We start from the raw sequence: 18,267 nt of genomic DNA on the forward strand, positions 1-18,267 counted from the left end.
TGAATGTTTTATTGTGAAAAAAACAACCATCATTACAATACAAATTGTTGCATATCAATATCTGTGTTGTTGAAAAAAAGTAAAAATAACTAAATAATATCAATAAGAAAAAAGAAAAATGGAAACAAGAGTAATAAAAGTGTACAGAAAATTACAGCCAACTGAATGCAGTCATTCAACAATAAATAAGTGAATATTTACAATTAAATAGTAAGATAATAATAGTTAAAAACAAATAAATATTAAATTACTAAGAAATAATTTCATTAAAAAGGAAGTAGAGTCCATCTATAAAACGAAAGACAAGATGTTAAGAGACTTACGCCCCATTCACACAGGGCTTCAGCGTCAACGCTTGACTGAAGTTGGGGCTAAAGCAATCGTCATTGCAGCGTCAGCCAATGAAATTCAGTCAACAATAGGCCACTCTCTAGCAGGAGTATTTGCATACAGCGATCTGATTGGCTGACGCTTCCGTCGGCGCTTGAAAAGTTGAGCTAGTCCCAACTTCTGCAGCGAGCAACACCTCTGAAGTGGCACCGACGGATCCAAAATGCAGTTCGGCAACACGTGACGCCCCCCATTCAAAGTGAATGGGAAGCGTTGATGCTGACACCCCGTGTGAATGGAGCGATAGGGGGCTTTCACACCTGTGGATAGATTCTTTTGTTCCGAAACAGGGATTAAAATTGTTACAGTGTTGCTCTTTGTTCTTTCACTTTTTGTTTTTAAATTAAACAAAAAGGTAAAAACAACTCAAATGCAGGTAAACTCTCATCACATTTGGTCAGAGTTATTTTGCAGAGTCCCTCTCAGCTGTCATGCGTCCCTATTTTAATTTATGACGATGAGCAATAAGACATTATAAGCGATAAGCTGTGCTTTAATTTTGAATGGTGACACTCACAGACATCGTCAGCAAATGTAAATCAGAGGTAAGACTCTCTTATACATAGTCTTTGACTAAAATTATGCATTATAGGCTTTACACTAAAGAGAGAAATGACAGATAAACTAAGACTGCTGTTCGGTCAATTTTCTTAATGGATAAACAGCTCACGTTAATAGTTTAGCAATCTCTCACTTTCGTATTTGACTTGAAATACACATTTACTGGTAGGAATGATGACATCCTACTCGTAATTCTTTCTCTCTTTATATAGCCATATGTGCCTATTACATATCCATAATACACTTTGATATAGCCTGGTTCGGGTTGTATTGCTTTCTCACTACAATCAATCTCCATCAGAGTTCATTTCCGAGACCACCTCATTCAGGCGATGTCGAAGCGATTGTTTTGGCGCGATTGCTGGATGCACAAATGCCAAACGAACCCTATAACTGAGGAAACACGCCAGGTTCCCAAACAAAAGTCTAGGTGTGAAAGCACCCTTAAAGTAAGTTATGAAACATTGCCATGCATACATTTATTTATTTTTTATATACAGCAGTAATATAAGTATATTTCTTTTGCGAGTTTTTCTGGTTAAACTAGTATTTTGAAGGGTTGTTTTGAAGATGGTGAGTATATGATGTTATTATAGTTGTTTTATTCATTCAAAATGAACTAAATTTTAAACAGTAAATTTCATGCTCTGCATTTTCTATATTACAAAAATCATGTTCATTTATAAGTTTATTATTTAAATAATAAAATATATATATTGAATTGTTTCAAACTTCTTACTTTCAGTTTATTTGCCAGTTTAAATGAGATTTTGGTCTCAGATTTGTTTAATCCTCCTATGTTAATACACTGAAAAAAATGCTGTCTGCAAAATTGTTGCAAACAATTTATTTGTGTTGAATTTAAACAAACAAATTAAATTTAGTAATGTTCAACTTAATTTATTTGTTTAAATTCAACATAAACAAATTGTTTACAACCCCTTAACTTAAAAAAATTAAGTAAATTCAAGGAATCATCCTTTAATATTTTTTTTCAGTGTAGGAACTCAATTTTAGTTTATTAAAGTTCATTTATTCATTTTCCTTCGGCTTAGTACCTTTATTCATCAGGGGTTCGCCACAGTGGAATGAATCGTCAACTTATCCACCATATGTTTTACACAGCAGATACCAGCCCCAACCCAGTACTAGGAAACATCCACACACACTAATTCACACATACACTACGGCCAATTTAGTTAATTCAATTCACCTATATGCTGCATGTCTTTGGACTGTGGAGGAAACTGGAACACTCGGATAAAAACCCACGCGAACAACATGTGAACTCCTCACAGAAATGCCTAGTGATGCAGCCGGGACTAGAACCAGCAACCTTCTTGCTGTGAGGCAAGCCACTGTGTCGCCCTTTATTAAAGTTAAAAATGAATGTTTACAGCCCCTTTCGGATGCGATAGTTAAATTTCACACAGACACTGACATTACGCTAAAGTATGTTCTGCTTTATATTTACAATTTTACAATTGCATTCTTAATATTCTTTAAATATGTTTGTTTTTTAATTACAAAAAATATATTTACTGACAATAGTTTACTCAATTCTTCAGCTTCATTTTGTACAAGTCAAGTTAGGAATCTGTCAGCCTAGCGGAGCATGTGGCCTTCGTTCGGGCTCATCAGTCTTAGAAAGTTGTCATCGTGGAATGTTTCCCATGGTTCTCTATAACAGAACAGTGTGTAAATTAGCATCAGCCTTGTCCCTAATATCAAGGTCAGAAACGTCATCACTCTTACCCGTGTTTGTTCACGTCAAAGCCCCATGGGTCTTGCATATCAACGCTGTATAGAAACAAAGACATTCGTAATTCATTCAGTTCAGTTCACAAGAATGAATCGATTTATCTTCACACACTGAATAGCCATTCAGTTTAGTTGTTTTTGTGAATGCTTTTACAGAAGGTTTAAGATTTTTCTCCTAAATGATCTTAGTCAGGCAAATGAAGAATGAGAGACTACTTTAGAATTCAGTTTCACAGAGTTGCGTAGGTCTAGAGCAGGGCTTTTTACAAAGTCATTTATTCATTCATTCATTCATTTTTCTTTGGCTTAGTCAATTATTTGTCAGGAGGAGGCCACAGTGGAATGAACCGCCAACTGTTCCAGCATGTTTTACGCAGTGAATGACCTTCCCGGCCACAACCAAGTAATGGGAAACACCCATTCACACACACACACACACACACACACACACACACACACACACACACACACACACACACACACACACACACACACACACACACACACACACACACACACACTCATACCCAGGCCAATTTTCTTACCCAGTTCACCTATAGGGGTAACCCACGCAATCACAGGGAGAACATGCAAACTCTACACAGAAATGCCAACTGGCCTGGCTGGGACTTGAACCAGCAACCGTCCTGGCGTCATTGCTAACCACTGAGCCACCGTGTCACCCCAAGTCTAAATTCAAAGGTCCAAATCCGAATTGTCATCAATGTTAAAGATCCAGACAAAACATAAACAACCCGAGGCAGTTAAAAGCAACATGGTGCAAAATACAGACCAGTTTAATGTAGAAATGTTAAATAAGAAATTGGCATTATGTATTATCAGCTGACTAAACCCTTGTTTTATATAGGCGGTTGATATTTCTACTCTTCACAACTCCAACTGTTTCAGTAAGAGAACAGTTTTGTGCTGGATTTGAGCACAAATTAATGCATACCTCTTTGTCCAACCATATTTGAAAACTCAAATCTGTCAACTTCTTTTTCAACTGGAACTTGACATGCCAACATTCTTCCTTACCACAGTCAGTATTTGAATGGGTGAGGATGTCAATTTCCAATTGAAGAAGAAGTTGACAGATTTGAGTTTTCAATTATGGTTGGACAAAGAGGTATGCACTTGATGTTATGACAACGTAGAAAAATACACATGTACAAGTACAATGCAACGAAATGCAGTTTAGGTCTAACCAGCAGTGCAATAGCAGCAAATGCAGGATACAGGTATAAGTTATAAAGTGCAGATATAGAAAAAGTTTTGGTTTCAGTTTAGACCATCGCCAAAAAGGCATTAAAGACTAACAAAACTGCTTATACTTCTACAGTTGAAGTCAGAATTATTAGCCCCCTGAATTATTAGCGCCCCTGTTTATGTTTTCCCCAATTTCTGTTTAACGGAGAGATTTCTTCAACACATTTCTAAACATAATAGTTTTAATAACTCACCTCCAATAACTGATTTATTTTATCTGTGCCATGATGACAGTTAATAATATTTGACTAGATACTTTTCAAGACACTTCTATACAGCTTAAAGTGACATTTAAGGGCTTAACAAGGTTATTTAGGCAGGTTAGTGTAATTAGGCAAGTTATTGTATAGTATTGTGTAGTATAAATAATGTATTGTATAACAATGTATAACGTTTGTTCTGTATTTAAAAATATATAGCTTAAAGGGGCTAATAATTTTGACCTTAAAATGATTTATAAAAAATGTAGAACTGTTTTTAATCTACATGTAGCTTTTTATTCTAGCCAAAATTAAAAAATAAGACTTTTTCCAGTAGAAAAATATATGATTAGACATACTGTGAAGAATTCCTTGCTCTGTTAAGCATAATTTTGGAAATATTTTTAAAAGAAAATCTGGACCAGAGTCTGGACTTTAAGAAGCCCTGGTCTAAAGAGTCGCCGCAGTCCTATTGAGGACACAAATGCACTGACACTAAATCTGTAAAACCTCAATAAATTGTATTATTTTAATATTTAATAAATAAAAAAAAACTTTAATCAAATGTTGTTGCAAAAGAAATATTCCTCATTTTTGTTTAAGTGAAGTTTATTCATAAACTAATTTTGAGAGGATCACGTGCTTATGATTGACACGGCTGGCCCTGAGTCAAGCTAACGAATGAATCACCAATCAGGCTATTCCTAACCCAGTATAAATAACCAAACACCCTACATCTTCGTTTTGAAGAATCCTCCCTTCCACCCCTTCTCCTCTTTTCTACAGGGCAGCACGGCGGCCCAGTGGCTAGCACTGCGGTCTCACAGCAAAAAATGCCTCCGACTCGGGTATCCACCCCACCGGTCAGCATTTTCGTGTTTAGTTCATGTTCTCCCCGTGCTTGCGTGGGTTTTCCCCGGGTCCTCCGGTTTCCTCCCACACCCCCAAAAACATGAGACTAAGTAAATTGACTAAACCAAATTAGCACCAAATTCAATTCTGTCAGCAACACATCACCTTAGCAATCCTTACGCAGCAGCAGAAGGGGGGGGGGGGGGTCCTCGAGATCTACCCGAGTCAAACTCCCCTCTCGCCCTGCAACGGAAGGGAGCTCCGGGCTCGAGGATCTTTTGAGCTCGGGGCTCTCTCCCGGGACAGCATGCCAAACTAGCTTATTACCAATCATCAGCTAAGTGTGAACTCTTGAAATTCAGTTAATAATAAACTAAAACTAAAATGTAATTAACATTTTTTTCAATAAAAACTGCACTCTAAAAATGATAGGTTGTATCAAATAAAATTTTAAATATGAACAAATAAACTATGAACAAAATGACCACAGGTTAAAAATATAACTCAACAATATTTGTTTCAGAACTGGATTGAAAAAACAACATGCAATACAATTTTTACTACTGTCATTAATCTTACTTTCTCACAGTAGCTCTCAATGTACTGTACTAGTTATGAGTTATATGTCAGCAACTCAAATGATATAAAATGAGCATTTATTGTAAAATGTTATCACAAAATTGAATGCAAATTCATAAAAACACTCAACGAAATTACAAAAACCTAAACCAACATTAAAATCAGTCCAGGAAAATAATAACTAATATTCAATTCAATTCAACTCAGCTTTATTTGTATAGCGTTTTTACAATGTAGATTGTGTCAAAGCAGCTTCACATAAATGGTCATAGTAACTGGAACAGTGTGGTTCAGGTTTTAGTGTTTAGGTTCAGTTCAGTTCAGTTTAGCTCAGTTCAGTGTGATTTAATCATTACTGAGAGTTCAAACACTGAAGAGCAAATTCATCGATGCGTAGACACTAGATAGAACTACAGAACTACAACAGTAATTCTGTTAAATTGAGATAACACTGCTTTTAAAAATACATTTATTTGAAGAATTTGATTAGCATCAATTGTTGACCCATTTCACATCATTCAGAATTATCTGACTTATTAGGAAAACACATGAATGATTACAACCCTAGTATTTTCAGATGTGATAATTGAGTTTTATGCAGACACACACATTAAGTTAGGTCCTGCTTTATACCCAGCAAGCATTTTTTGTTTTTAAAAGATGTCAAATAGATGTCTAATAGACGTCTAAACATAGTCGTCTTGGCTAAAACAAGGCTAAATTTGGGCTGTCATTGAAAATCTAATAGGCGTCTAAGAATAGGCCAAAACTAGACTAGTCTTTAAATAAACAGAAATGTATGACTACACATATAAAGTCTGTCTAATCTGTCTATTTGATGACTTGTCTAGTTTTTGGGCTATTCTTAGATGTCTATAGGGTTTTCACTGAAAACCCAAGTTTAGTCTTGTTTTAGCCAAGCGATCTACGTTTAGATGTCTAATAGATGTCTATTAAACACAAAATTGTTTGCTGGGTATTTACAACCCCCCCACCCCCCCCCCCCCACCCCCCATCTTAATATTCTTTAAATAATTATTTAAGTGCAAACAATCTTACCCATTGCTGACACAGCACCAGGTTTTTATTTCAGTGGACAATGACAACATTCAGTGAACCATCCCTTCGATTATCCAGTTTCAACCTGCCTTATCTTATTTATTTTTCATGTTCAGGCTATAGAACATTTCGACATTTCACTGTCTCCTACTTTCCTACTTTTTTCTTCCCTCCATCTCTCTCTGTTCTCTCCATCTCATGCATTTCTCATTCATAATGGATGAAATTGAACCGCATACTATACTGTAATGGATTGCATACACCTCAGGATATCCCTGGTCACTGGACTATGCTGGATCTTTCTGTTAAGAGAGATGGATGAATGTAAAACATCTCATGAGGAACTTTCACTTACTGTTGACCTGATGGCATAGAAAAGGCTCTGCTTCTTGGAAAGAATGTATTTTAGTAGTTCCGGATGCTTCGGTTTCCCCCCACAGGCCAAAGACATGTGCTATAGGTAAACTGTATAAACTAAATTGGCCATAGTGTATGTGTGTGAATGAGGATGTATGGGTGTTTCCCAGTACACCTTGAGACACTATAATAGTTTGTTTTTCTGCTTGTGCTTTTACTGATGTTGTTGCTTGTAAATTACAAAGCTTTAACATACATGTCGACAGGGCCGTGCAGAGACCGTCCAAAGGTCGTTTTTACATTTTTTGGAAGGGCCTGGGGGGGTTTGGGGGGGAGGGGGGTGCTGCAGATCTGCAGAGTGGATGCGCGCGTACTGAAGAGCGGTGTATCGCGCGCGTACTGATCAGCTGTGCTGTCGCGCGCGTACTCAAGAGCGGTGTTGTCGCGCGCCTACTGAAGGGCGGGACCGAAGGTGTGCCACGTCGCGGGGGCACTTTTGATCATTTTGGAAGGGCACTTTCTATCCAACACTAAAAAGGGCATGTGCACTGCACAGGTTGAGCCCTATGTGTGCACGTGCCTGCATGTCGATATATAAGTGTTTAGAAACACTGTATAATTCATGAAATATGGTAGTTCACTGTAAATTTAGAAATGTTCCTGCTGTAATTTCAATGGAAAAGGTTGATGGTTTGAGTCCCGGCTGGGTCAGTTGGCATTTCTGTGTGGAGTTTGCATGTTCTTCGTGTGTTCGTGTGTGTTTCCTCCGGGTGTTCCGGTTTCCCCCACTGTCCAAAGACTTATGCTATTCTAAGTGAATTGAATGAACTAAATCGGCTGTAGTGTATGAGTGTGTGTGTGTGAATGCAAGAGTGTATGGTGTTTCCCAGTACTGGCTTGCGACTGGAAGGGTATCTGCTGCGTAAAACATATACCGGAATAGTTGTTGGTTGAGATCCAGCCTGATCTCATGAGAAAACGTAAGTATTTTACGCTTTGCCAGTTTAGTGTATGAATTCGTATGAATTCGTAGTTCAGTCGTAGAAAATTGTATGATTTTAAAAAGGAGGCGTGGCACCTAACCCCACCCCTAAACCTAACCGTCATTGGGGGATGAGCAAATCGTACTAAATTGTACAAATTAGATCGTACGAATTCATAGGAATTAGCCACTATATGAAAAAGTTACGAATTGCTGTGAGATTGTGTTGTTTATTCCGCTGAGGCGACGCTGAGCGATAAATCAGAGACTAAGCCAAAGGAAAATGAATGAATGATTGAGCATTTTTTATTACTGAAATAACTGAAACTAACCAAAATTTTATGTGTTTTAAAAAAGATTATTTATCTTATAATTAACAATTCCATATTAACTTTTTAAACTTTTTGTAACTTTTGGTAAAACATAGGCTGGAATAGTTCATTCCGGTGTGGCGACCTCTGAAATAGAGACTAAGCCGAAGGAAAAGGAATGAATATTGAGTAAAAGTATTGATTTGAACACACAAAATATGTATAAAAAATTAAGCAGACCCTCTGCTTTTAAATAACAACAACCACAATGAAATAAAAATGTAAATTGGTAAAAGTAATTCATATGCTATTGAATGCTTGCCGGTTGTGTTAGCTTGCATATGTGTTAGCTATTATTATTACTATTTTATTTATTTAACATTTTTAGCAAAAGTTGCTTAAGTCATGTTGATGTCGAAATTTTAAATAACGCTAAGAAGTTATGGTGCAATGGCGTCAATAACCATAGTACAAAACTGTAATCGCATAGACTTCCCAAAGATATTACTCAAAATGGCTGTCCATTTCATTGAAAAAAAAATGTGTACATAAAAGTATTAGGTTATTAGTTTGTTGGTAGCTAAATGTCGCTTAAGTTGATTAGCTTACAACTGGTTGTGTCGTAAATGAGCAGCTATTGTGTTTCTTATTCATTTTGTTTCTTTTAGAAAGATTTTTGTTTCCAAAACTGGCAAAACAGTTTAAGTTTTTCTGCATCAAAATTGTTGCTCGGTGCTTTTACATATACAGTTGAAATCAGAATTATTAGCCTCCCTTTGAATGTTTTTCTCTTTTTTAAAAAAAGAGAAAAATAACGATGAAATTTGCAGTGGCGCAAAAAACATGTTTTAACATTAGCTTCATGAGTGAACAAAATACAGGAGAGGAGAATCGTTCATACCTCAACATTTCCCGCAGTCTTAAATTCAGCTCAGTTTTTGTTCTGTGAAAAGTCTATAGAATAGATCCATGTGGAAAATACACACGAGTTGCAGGAAGGCAGCAGAAGAGCCTGGTGTCAGTGTAAGAAATCGGTTAATACTTTGACGTCTCAATTCTCAGATAGCCACAGGATACGTTTTGAGCTCAGTAGCACTCCACCAGCACGCAGGAGAATGAATTCCTTAAGAAAGATTAAAACGAAACCCTTTGGGGAACTCTGTCAGTTGAGGTCTGCTGTGCTTGTCCAAGCTTGAAAGGAACCCAAGGAGAACACAGGTGCGTCAATATTATTTGAACGTATACAGTGATAAACCCCTTTGCGCTGGACAAAGGGTTCAAAAAGTATTAGTTTACATTTGAAAGGATTTATCGAATTAATTCAAATGTAATGTAAATTCTTGAACAAAAAATTAGCAAAAGTTACAATTAGACTTAATATGGAATTATTAATTATAAGATAAATAATCTTTTTAAAAATACATACAATTTTCAGTAAAAAGCTCAATCATTCATTATTTTTTCTTTGGCTTAGTTTCTGATTTATCAGAGGTCGCCTCAGCGGAATAAACCGACAACTATTCTGATGTGTTTTACGCAGCTGATGCCCTTCCAGTCGTAAGCCAGTACTGGGAAACACCCATACACTCTTGCATTCACACACACACTCACAACAGCCAATTTAGTTCATCCAATTCACTTAGAATATCATTAGTTTTCAGACTATGGGGGAAACCGGAGCACTCGGAGAAAACACACGAACACGCGAAGAACATGCAAACTCCACACAGAAATGCGAAATTTATGATAAACCCCCATATTTCATGAATTATACAGTGTTTCTAAACACTTATGAATCGACATGTACATTGAAGCTTTACAATTTACAAACAAAAACATCAGCAAAAGCAAAAGCAGAAAAACAAACCATTATGTAGTGTTTCAAGGTGCTCAGTCACGGTAACACACACAACACTAATGTAATGCAGTAAACATTATATATCAATATTATATGTAACATAGTACTCTTATGTGCATAACTGATGAGAATAAATCAATTTCAAAGAAAAAAATATTGAAAATGTTGACTGGAAAAGTTAATATTGCGAATCATATCTTTTTCATTGGTGTTGTGCATCGTCACATTTTTATATTGCAACATCTTGATAATTACTCCCCTAATAAAACCCCTACTAATAATCTATCTGCATGTTATTCAAGTTACATTTTTGCAGAACAGTAATGGCTGTTTCTGGATCAGAGGATGAAACCATCATTTCTCATGTTTCCTTGATAATTGTCATTGCATGAAATCTGCTATCCAAAAAAAAAAAAAAATGTACTGTGGGGGGAATGGGGGGTTAGATTTGGGGGTGAGGTGTCTGAATAACACAGTAATAACACTGAAATTACGGGAGTTTTCCAGGAGAAATAACAAAACGAGAGGGTGGCGGGAGATGGGTCTGAAATACCAGCCTGATCTCACGAGAAAACGTAAGTATTTTACGTTTTGCCAGTTTAGTGGCTAATTCGTACGAATTCGTACGAGTTCAGTCGTACGAAATGGTACGATTTTTAAAAGGAGGCGTGGTACCTGACCCCACCCCTAACCCCAACCGTCATTGGGGGATAAGCAAATCGTACTAAATTGTACGAATTAGATCGTACGAATTCATACGAATTAGCCACTAAATGAAAAAGTTACGAATTGCCGTGAGATTGTGTTGGAAATACGGGTGACTCCCGTATTGTGTTGGCAGGTATGCCTTGACCAGTTCCTTTTAGATTCTATAAAGCCAATTAAATCGGTTCTCATGAGATTAAAAGTCAAAGAACTGCTCAAGAATTTTTTTTTAGAATGTAATAGCCAACTAATAACTACTAGTGTTATCCTTTGAGGCCATGTCCAAAATCTCTCAGTTTTACCCTTTCAAACTGGTCCAGTGGGACTAGAACCAGCAACCTTCTTGCCGTGAGGTGACAGTGTTAACCACTGAGCCACTGTTCCGCCCTTAAAGAGACGTATCGCCAGGCATATATGATGCAGGTAAAAGCGTCTTGTGCGCAAAAGCATTTTCAGTTGTATTCATGTGGATGATGGAATGAATTAAAAAGAGAGCATCTCCAATTTAATTAAGAAATAATCAACTTTAAAATTGTTTCTAAATACATTATGATATGTTTGAGAGGAAAAGACTGAGCTGTAAATGTTGTGTTTGCTATTGTCACCAGATGTTTTTTACAATTGAGTGCAAATGTGAATGCGATTTAGTGTTAGACTGAGGGTTTATAACTGCAGTTGGGGATTGGGGAGAAAATGGCGTTTCGAGAACATCGGCATTTGTTTAAAATCCTGCGAGGGTCTCATAACTCATCTTTCAGTCATGCTCATATCATCCTCCCGCATCTCAGAGCTGAGCCGAGAGACCACACATAGCTCTTCATTCAGACGCACGCGCTCAGTACAAACTCACCGCAGCGTGTGATTCAGCCAGATGTCTCAATTAGCTGAATGATACGATTTCCAGTCAGTAGCATAAAACAATGCATTTGGAAAACATGGGCTGAAAATTAAAGAGGCTGTTTACTGGTTTAAAGTATCAGGTTCATTGTTCCCGCTAATTTGATCGGGAGGCATTTTGAAAAACACTGAATATGCATCTTTAGCAGAGGGAAGGCCCATAGAATTGGGTCTTTGTTGTGTAATCTTACCGTCATTAACAATGGAGCTCTAAATCTGCATTAATGAGGGATCAACTTTGCAAATTGCCTGACACAAAGACATAAAAATGTTCTCATGCATTTAATGCCTGTGTCTATAATGAAGGCCTGACTGAGAATTTGTAGTATTAAATTGACACTATAGAGCAAAAAGCTATTTTACAGCCAGGGAAAGATGCAATTCAGAACTTTTATACAGTAGTCTTAAACTTTTACAACTTTTGGTTTATGGTCTAAAATATGCTGGGGATGGAAGTTTGAAGCTGAAATCAGCACTTGTTTTATTAAATACCCTCAGACTGATTTACATATCAGCTTACATTTGCTGCTTCACTCGCCGCTCACCAGCTTTTGATTGATTGCCAGTGTAAAGAATACGTATGTTATCGTCATAATATTTGTTGAAAATGTACAAATCTTGAATGATTCAGTTTATTTCTGTTTTCAGTTGTTATTGTTTCCATTTAGACAGATTTGTGGTATATTAAACTTATGATTTCTTCAATGAACATATGCCAGATGATAAGAAACATTTTGCATAATTATCTACAGTAAGTGTGCTTTAATGCACATGTACTAATTCCAGTGCTTCTCACAGGTTTGAAATATACTTGCAGTGGTCGCTGGATTAAAACACAATTTGCACACATCACATAAATAGTTGACTACAGTTTAAGTCAGAATTATTAGCCCCCTTTTGATTATTATTATTTGTTTAATATTTCCCAAATAATTCCAAATTCCAGCGTCTTTTCTAGCTGTTTGTTTGTTCCGTAGTATTTAATAAAGTGGAACAAAATTCTAATTTTTCATTTTAAAAATCTAGTAAAACAAAGGAGCGTGTGCTCGTCTTCGAGCCTCCGAGCACACACAAGAGCATGTGCTCTTTCGCGCTTATAAAAATATGAATGATTCGAATGTAAATCAATGAAAACGTTACGTTACAGTACATGCTTTGAGTCATTTTCACTGAGCTTATATGATGAAATAATCGTTTTCTCAATTAATGGTTTTTCATAATCGTTAGAAGCCAAAAACGAAATCAAAACCGGATTTTCGATTAATTGCACAGCCATAGCTCAAAAAACACAATTCTTGATTTTTTTTTGTCAGGGACAACTTAATTGTTTTATGTTCATTTCATTTAAATTTGTTAACAAACGTCAACAAGTTACCTTAATTCCTTGATGTGGCCCCAACACAAATCGATCGTGTGGAACTCTTCGCAGTGCATTTTCACTAAACAAAAATAACTGCATTTAAAATACCGCCCTTATCAAAACTTTAATTCAAGAGTATAAAAATGGCTCACACACCAAAGTTTATAAATTTGCCATTGAATATCCTTGACCGTTATTCTGAACGCCCAAGGCGATGCGTTCAGAACGTGTTTACGCGGAGAGCTTTGGGATATTATTGTGTTGAGCTTGGTGGGATCGTCTGCCCGTGTTTGAGTTGTCATGACATTGAGAATATCACCGTTAGAGGCAATGACATTTCACTGTGTAGGATGGATCTGATGATTGGAGCTGATAGCGTGTGTAGTATACTGCACTTAATATCGAGCAGTGCTCGGTCTCAACATACAGTTCTTTGAAGAAGCGGTAATTATAGGAGTACAGTTGCGGTGTAAGGGTTAACAGCTGCGGCTTGCTGGAATGTGTCCACATGTTGTGTGTGTGTGTGTTGGAATGTTTCCAGGTTGATGTAGAAAATTCCCCGCCAAAGTCGAACCTACGTCCAGACCCTCTCTTTTTATTCGATATCATGCTTCCTTTTTTTCATTTTTGACTTTCTTTTTTTCCCTCCATTGTCCTCATGTCACTGTCTTCCTGCCTGATTCTCCCCTCCCCCTTTTTCCTCTCTCGTTCCCTTACCAGCCTCCTGCGTTACCCCATGTGTTCTCTCTCTGTCTGTCTCTCTCTCTCTCTATTTATTTCGCACATGAATTTCAACCCCTGAGGTGGTGGGGGGTTGGGTGTGAGCGATAGCGAGACAAGGAGAGAGACTGTATTTGTGTGAACTAGTCGAAGTGTGTGTGTGTGTCCTCTATATGCATGCGTATGAGAATCTTAATGCAGATACTTCAGTGTTCATCTATATGCAAACCTGTGTGTGTGTGTTTGTGTGTGTGTGTGTGATGATGATGGGAGACAGAGAAACAGAGGCTGTGTCTGTTATCCGTGCATTAGAGCGCCTGGTACTGTTGGTTGTGTGTGTGATTTGTAGCTCTCATTCTCAAAGGGTTGCACTAATTGGGCCGCACATCTGTTTCTTGCCATTTGATTGGATAGTTTTGTGTAACAGTGTGAAGGAGATCTGGCACTCAGTCGTGGTCGTTTCATTAACACTTTTTGTTAATGTAATGCGCAGTTATAATTTGTTAAAGGGATTGTTTTTGGCAATAAGTAGGGCCAGACAGAGTCTTCAGGGATTTTTTTGTATTTCTGTACAGTATTTTGTCATTATTCTGATAACGTACCACTGTATACAATTTTGGAGAGAACAATATACATCCCAGGAGCTACGTTTTTTTTTTCAGATTTTTCTTTCAGATCTCTCAGATTTGTCTCGCTAGTGCCCCTCACGCCTGCTCTTCTCACGTAAATCCACCAGAGGCCGCTGTCAACTTACTGACCAATCGACTGACAAACCGACCGATATCCCCACCCTGCCCCTTCCTTAAACACAACCAATAGTATTTTGAAAAGCACCTATTGACCTGTCCACCCACTTCCCTAAACCCAACCGCAGTGTTTTGAAAAGCAATCCAGAAAAAGAAAAGCCTCCTGATTTTTACCACGTTTACAGATTTGACCACATTCACACCCTGTTATTTACTTGTGTATTTTTTGGGGGTATTTGATTTGGTCTTGGCCGTTTTCTGGAACCGTTCTTCATGAGACTCGAACCCTTTCATCGCAGCCAACACCGCTCTGCATCTTGAGTCCGCCAACGTACGTGTCGAGCTTACGGACAAACTTGTAACAGCAGGAAAGCCGTCCACGTGTAGCTAAGCTGTCAGCTGGTTAGTGAGAAAAGGAATGACATCATACTGCCGCGTATCGTTTGTTTTAAAAACGATATGCAGTCATATGTACTTTTAGCTATGTGATTCACAATCTCCAGAAATGTATACAGGGCTATGTTTTCAGAATGAGCCTGTGTTGAATTTTGTATCCTGCAGATTTCTGCGGAATGATTTTGGGAGAATCGTAACCAAAAACTTTATGTATGAAAAAAGACAAATAGATTTTTAGCTTTTATTTAATGTTTATAATGGAAATCCAATTACATGCACTTACTTGCAAATAAAGCAAGCCTCTTATATACATTGGGTGAAAAAGTATTCAACATGTCATGTTTTTTTTTCTGAGAATAATACTTCCAAAGGAGCTGTTGACGTGTAATTAAACCAGATTTTTGTAAAACCCAAGCAATGCAAATAAAAAAATAACAAAAAATACACAAATCTGAAAAATTATTATGTGTAATAACAATGGAATGACACAAGGAGAAAGTACTAAACTGCTGAAATGTATTCAATACTTTATATAAAATACTTTTTTGGTGATGGCAGCTTAAAGATGCCTCTCATATGGTGAATGAATTCACATGAATTGCTCAGGTGTGATTTTTTTCACAGACTTCAATGGAAAGTTAAAACCTTGATGGTTCTGTGGGTCTCGGCTATCAAATCTGATCGTTTTGTATTTTATATTGGATTAAGTCAGGTGATTGGCTTTCCTTGGCTGTGTTTCGGATCATTGCCTTGCTGAATTGTCCACTCTGGTTTCATCTTTATCATCCTGATAATGTAGATGTTGGACTGAAGCAGCTGATATTAATTTACAATGATAAATGGGCAGAGAGTTGCTGAATAACTACTAAGAGATTTCACCTGCTGTCTGGGTGTTCACTGCCTTTATACACCTTTCATGTGTTCAATACTTTTATCCTACGTGATTTTATTATATTACACATAACTAAATTTGTAAACTAATTAATATAGTTTTCTATGCGTATGTGTATTTCTTTGGTTGTTACCAACAACTGGTGAAAAAACTCAACAGCAGCTTTAGAAATATGTTTTTTGAGAAAAATGGAAAAGTGTATTTCCCCTACTGTGATATATCAACTAAAAGACAGCTAATATTACCTTACAGACTGTATTGTAAATAAATCATATGAACATTTTCATATTAGCCAAGATTACAGATACTAATTTAAAAACTGAATAAATATGAATTTATACAAGTGAATAAATAGACCCAATAGCTACGTTTCCATCCACCTATTTTTATGCTCACTTTGGATATGCGCATAAAAAATCTGTTGATGGCAACGCCAAGATGCGCATACATTTTTAAAATGTGCAAAAAACACGTATGCGCATAACTGCCTAAGATAAACATTTTTCATATGCACATAAACTATTATGGAAACACTTTTACCGAACAAATTCCAGTATGTGCAAAAAAAAAAGTCATGTGATTTTGTTATAAGAGATCATGTGATGATGAAAATGCATGTGAATGGACAAACCAAGCGGCTGAGCGCACTGTTAAACATTTGAAATGTTGTTTAGGCTATTCTAAAATGCCTTAACCATTTTAATATTAGTGTTATTATATTATTAATTACCTCCGGAACTGTCAAGGGCGTCTGTGCTTCATGTCTCAAACCTTCAAATGCCAACACGCGTTCATTGTGTGTTGGAATCATCTTCTGAGGCGCAAGCCATTTGTTAAATAAGGAGAAGATTCACGCAGCTTCTTCTACCGCAGCAAACTCCGTTTACAACTCAGTTAAATGGTAGTTTGGTGTCAGCTTTGAATTAAAATAAAACTACTTTCATTTTCTGAACAAAACTGTTTATTTTTTTCGAAATGCTCTTTTGTGCTTCTCAAATTAGAGTAAGTCCTACTGGTCTGAAACATCACAATCAATAAGAATTCTATTTTGTTTTTTTGGCTGAAGTATCTCTTTAGCAACCATTCCTCACACAGCACTCTTCTTACACTCATTTGTGTAAACAGTCTCTGAAGTTGTATTGATCTGAGTGGCTAAACAGGCCCTCAAGAGAGCTCTGGGACACTCATAGAAATTCAATTCAAGCATCAGAGACAAGACACTTTGTTTTTAACACCCCCAAAACATTTGAAGTCTCTCATTCAGGGACTGAATGCTAGATAACTGTCTGTTAGTTCATAGATTCTAACAGCTAGCTAGATAATGCTGTCAGTTTGTTCATTAATCCATCTAAACAGCTAACTAGATAACTTTCTGTTTGTCTGTCTAATCCATCCAGACATCTAGCTAGATAACTGTATGTCTGTCTGTCTGTTCATCCATTTGGCTGCTCAGACAGCTACTGTAAGTAGATAACTGTCCTTCTGTTTGTCGATCCATCTAACCATTCAGACATCTAGCTATATAACTTTATATCTGTCTGTCTGTCTATCCATTCATCCTGATTTCTATCTAGATAAGTTGCCTGTTTCTCTATAGATAACTGTCTGGCTTTCTGTCTGTCCATTCATCCTGAAAACGAGCTAAGAAACTATGTCTGTTCATCTATCCATCCAGACAGCTAACTAGACAACTTTGTCTGTCTGTCTGTCTGTCAGTCTGTCTGTCTGTCTGGCCACTTAGGCAGCTAACTAAATAATTGCCTTCCTGAGTGTCTATCTATCCATCCAGACAGCTATAATGAAAAAATTTTGACTTTCTGTTCATCCGTCCGTTTGTCCTGACAGCTAGCTAGATAACTGTATGTCTGTCTGTCCGTCTATTCGTCCAGTGATCTAGCTAGCTAGATAACTGTCTGGATTTTTGTCTGTCCGTCCATCCGGACAACTAGCTAGATAATGCTGTCTGTCTGCTCATTAATCACTCTAGACAGCTAATTGGATGACTTTATTTTTGTCTGTGTGGCCAATCAGAAAGCTGACTAGATAATGTCTTTCTATTTGTCTGTCCATCCATCTAGACAGTTGGCTAGTTAATTGTCTGTCTGGCTTTTTGTCTGTCCATCCATCCTGACAACAAGCTAGATACCTCTGTCCGTCTGACATCTAGCTATATAACTTTGTCTGTCTGTCCGTCTATCCATCCATGCGTCCATTTGTCTTGACTGTCTCTCTGTCTTTCTCTACATCTATCCATCCATCCAGACATTTAGCTATATAACTTTATGTCTGCTTGTCCGTCAGTCCATGCATTCATTTGTCTTGACCGTCTTTCTGTCTGTCTATCCATCTATATATCCAGACATCTAGCGATA

The 18,267-nt window shown here is 37.1% G+C and overlaps 2 long non-coding RNA genes across 3 annotated transcripts in view; one reads left to right on the forward strand and one right to left on the reverse strand.

The window, feature by feature from the left end:
- LOC103909205 (uncharacterized) overlaps positions 1-18,267 on the forward strand; it is a 62,685-nt gene that overhangs the window by 6,757 nt on the left and 37,661 nt on the right. The window lies entirely within an intron of this gene.
- Positions 2,560-9,354, reverse strand: LOC137488431 (uncharacterized). Its single transcript, XR_011007459.2, has 3 exons — positions 9,223-9,354; positions 2,707-2,751; positions 2,560-2,632 (listed from the first exon to the last, which is right to left on the reverse strand). It is a non-coding gene; the product is annotated as an uncharacterized lncRNA (long non-coding RNA).

The sequence above is a fragment of the Danio rerio genome, chromosome 19 (genome assembly GCF_049306965.1).
Source record: "Danio rerio strain Tuebingen ecotype United States chromosome 19, GRCz12tu, whole genome shotgun sequence".
In the NCBI taxonomy this organism is placed as follows: Eukaryota; Metazoa; Chordata; class Actinopteri; order Cypriniformes; family Danionidae; genus Danio; species Danio rerio.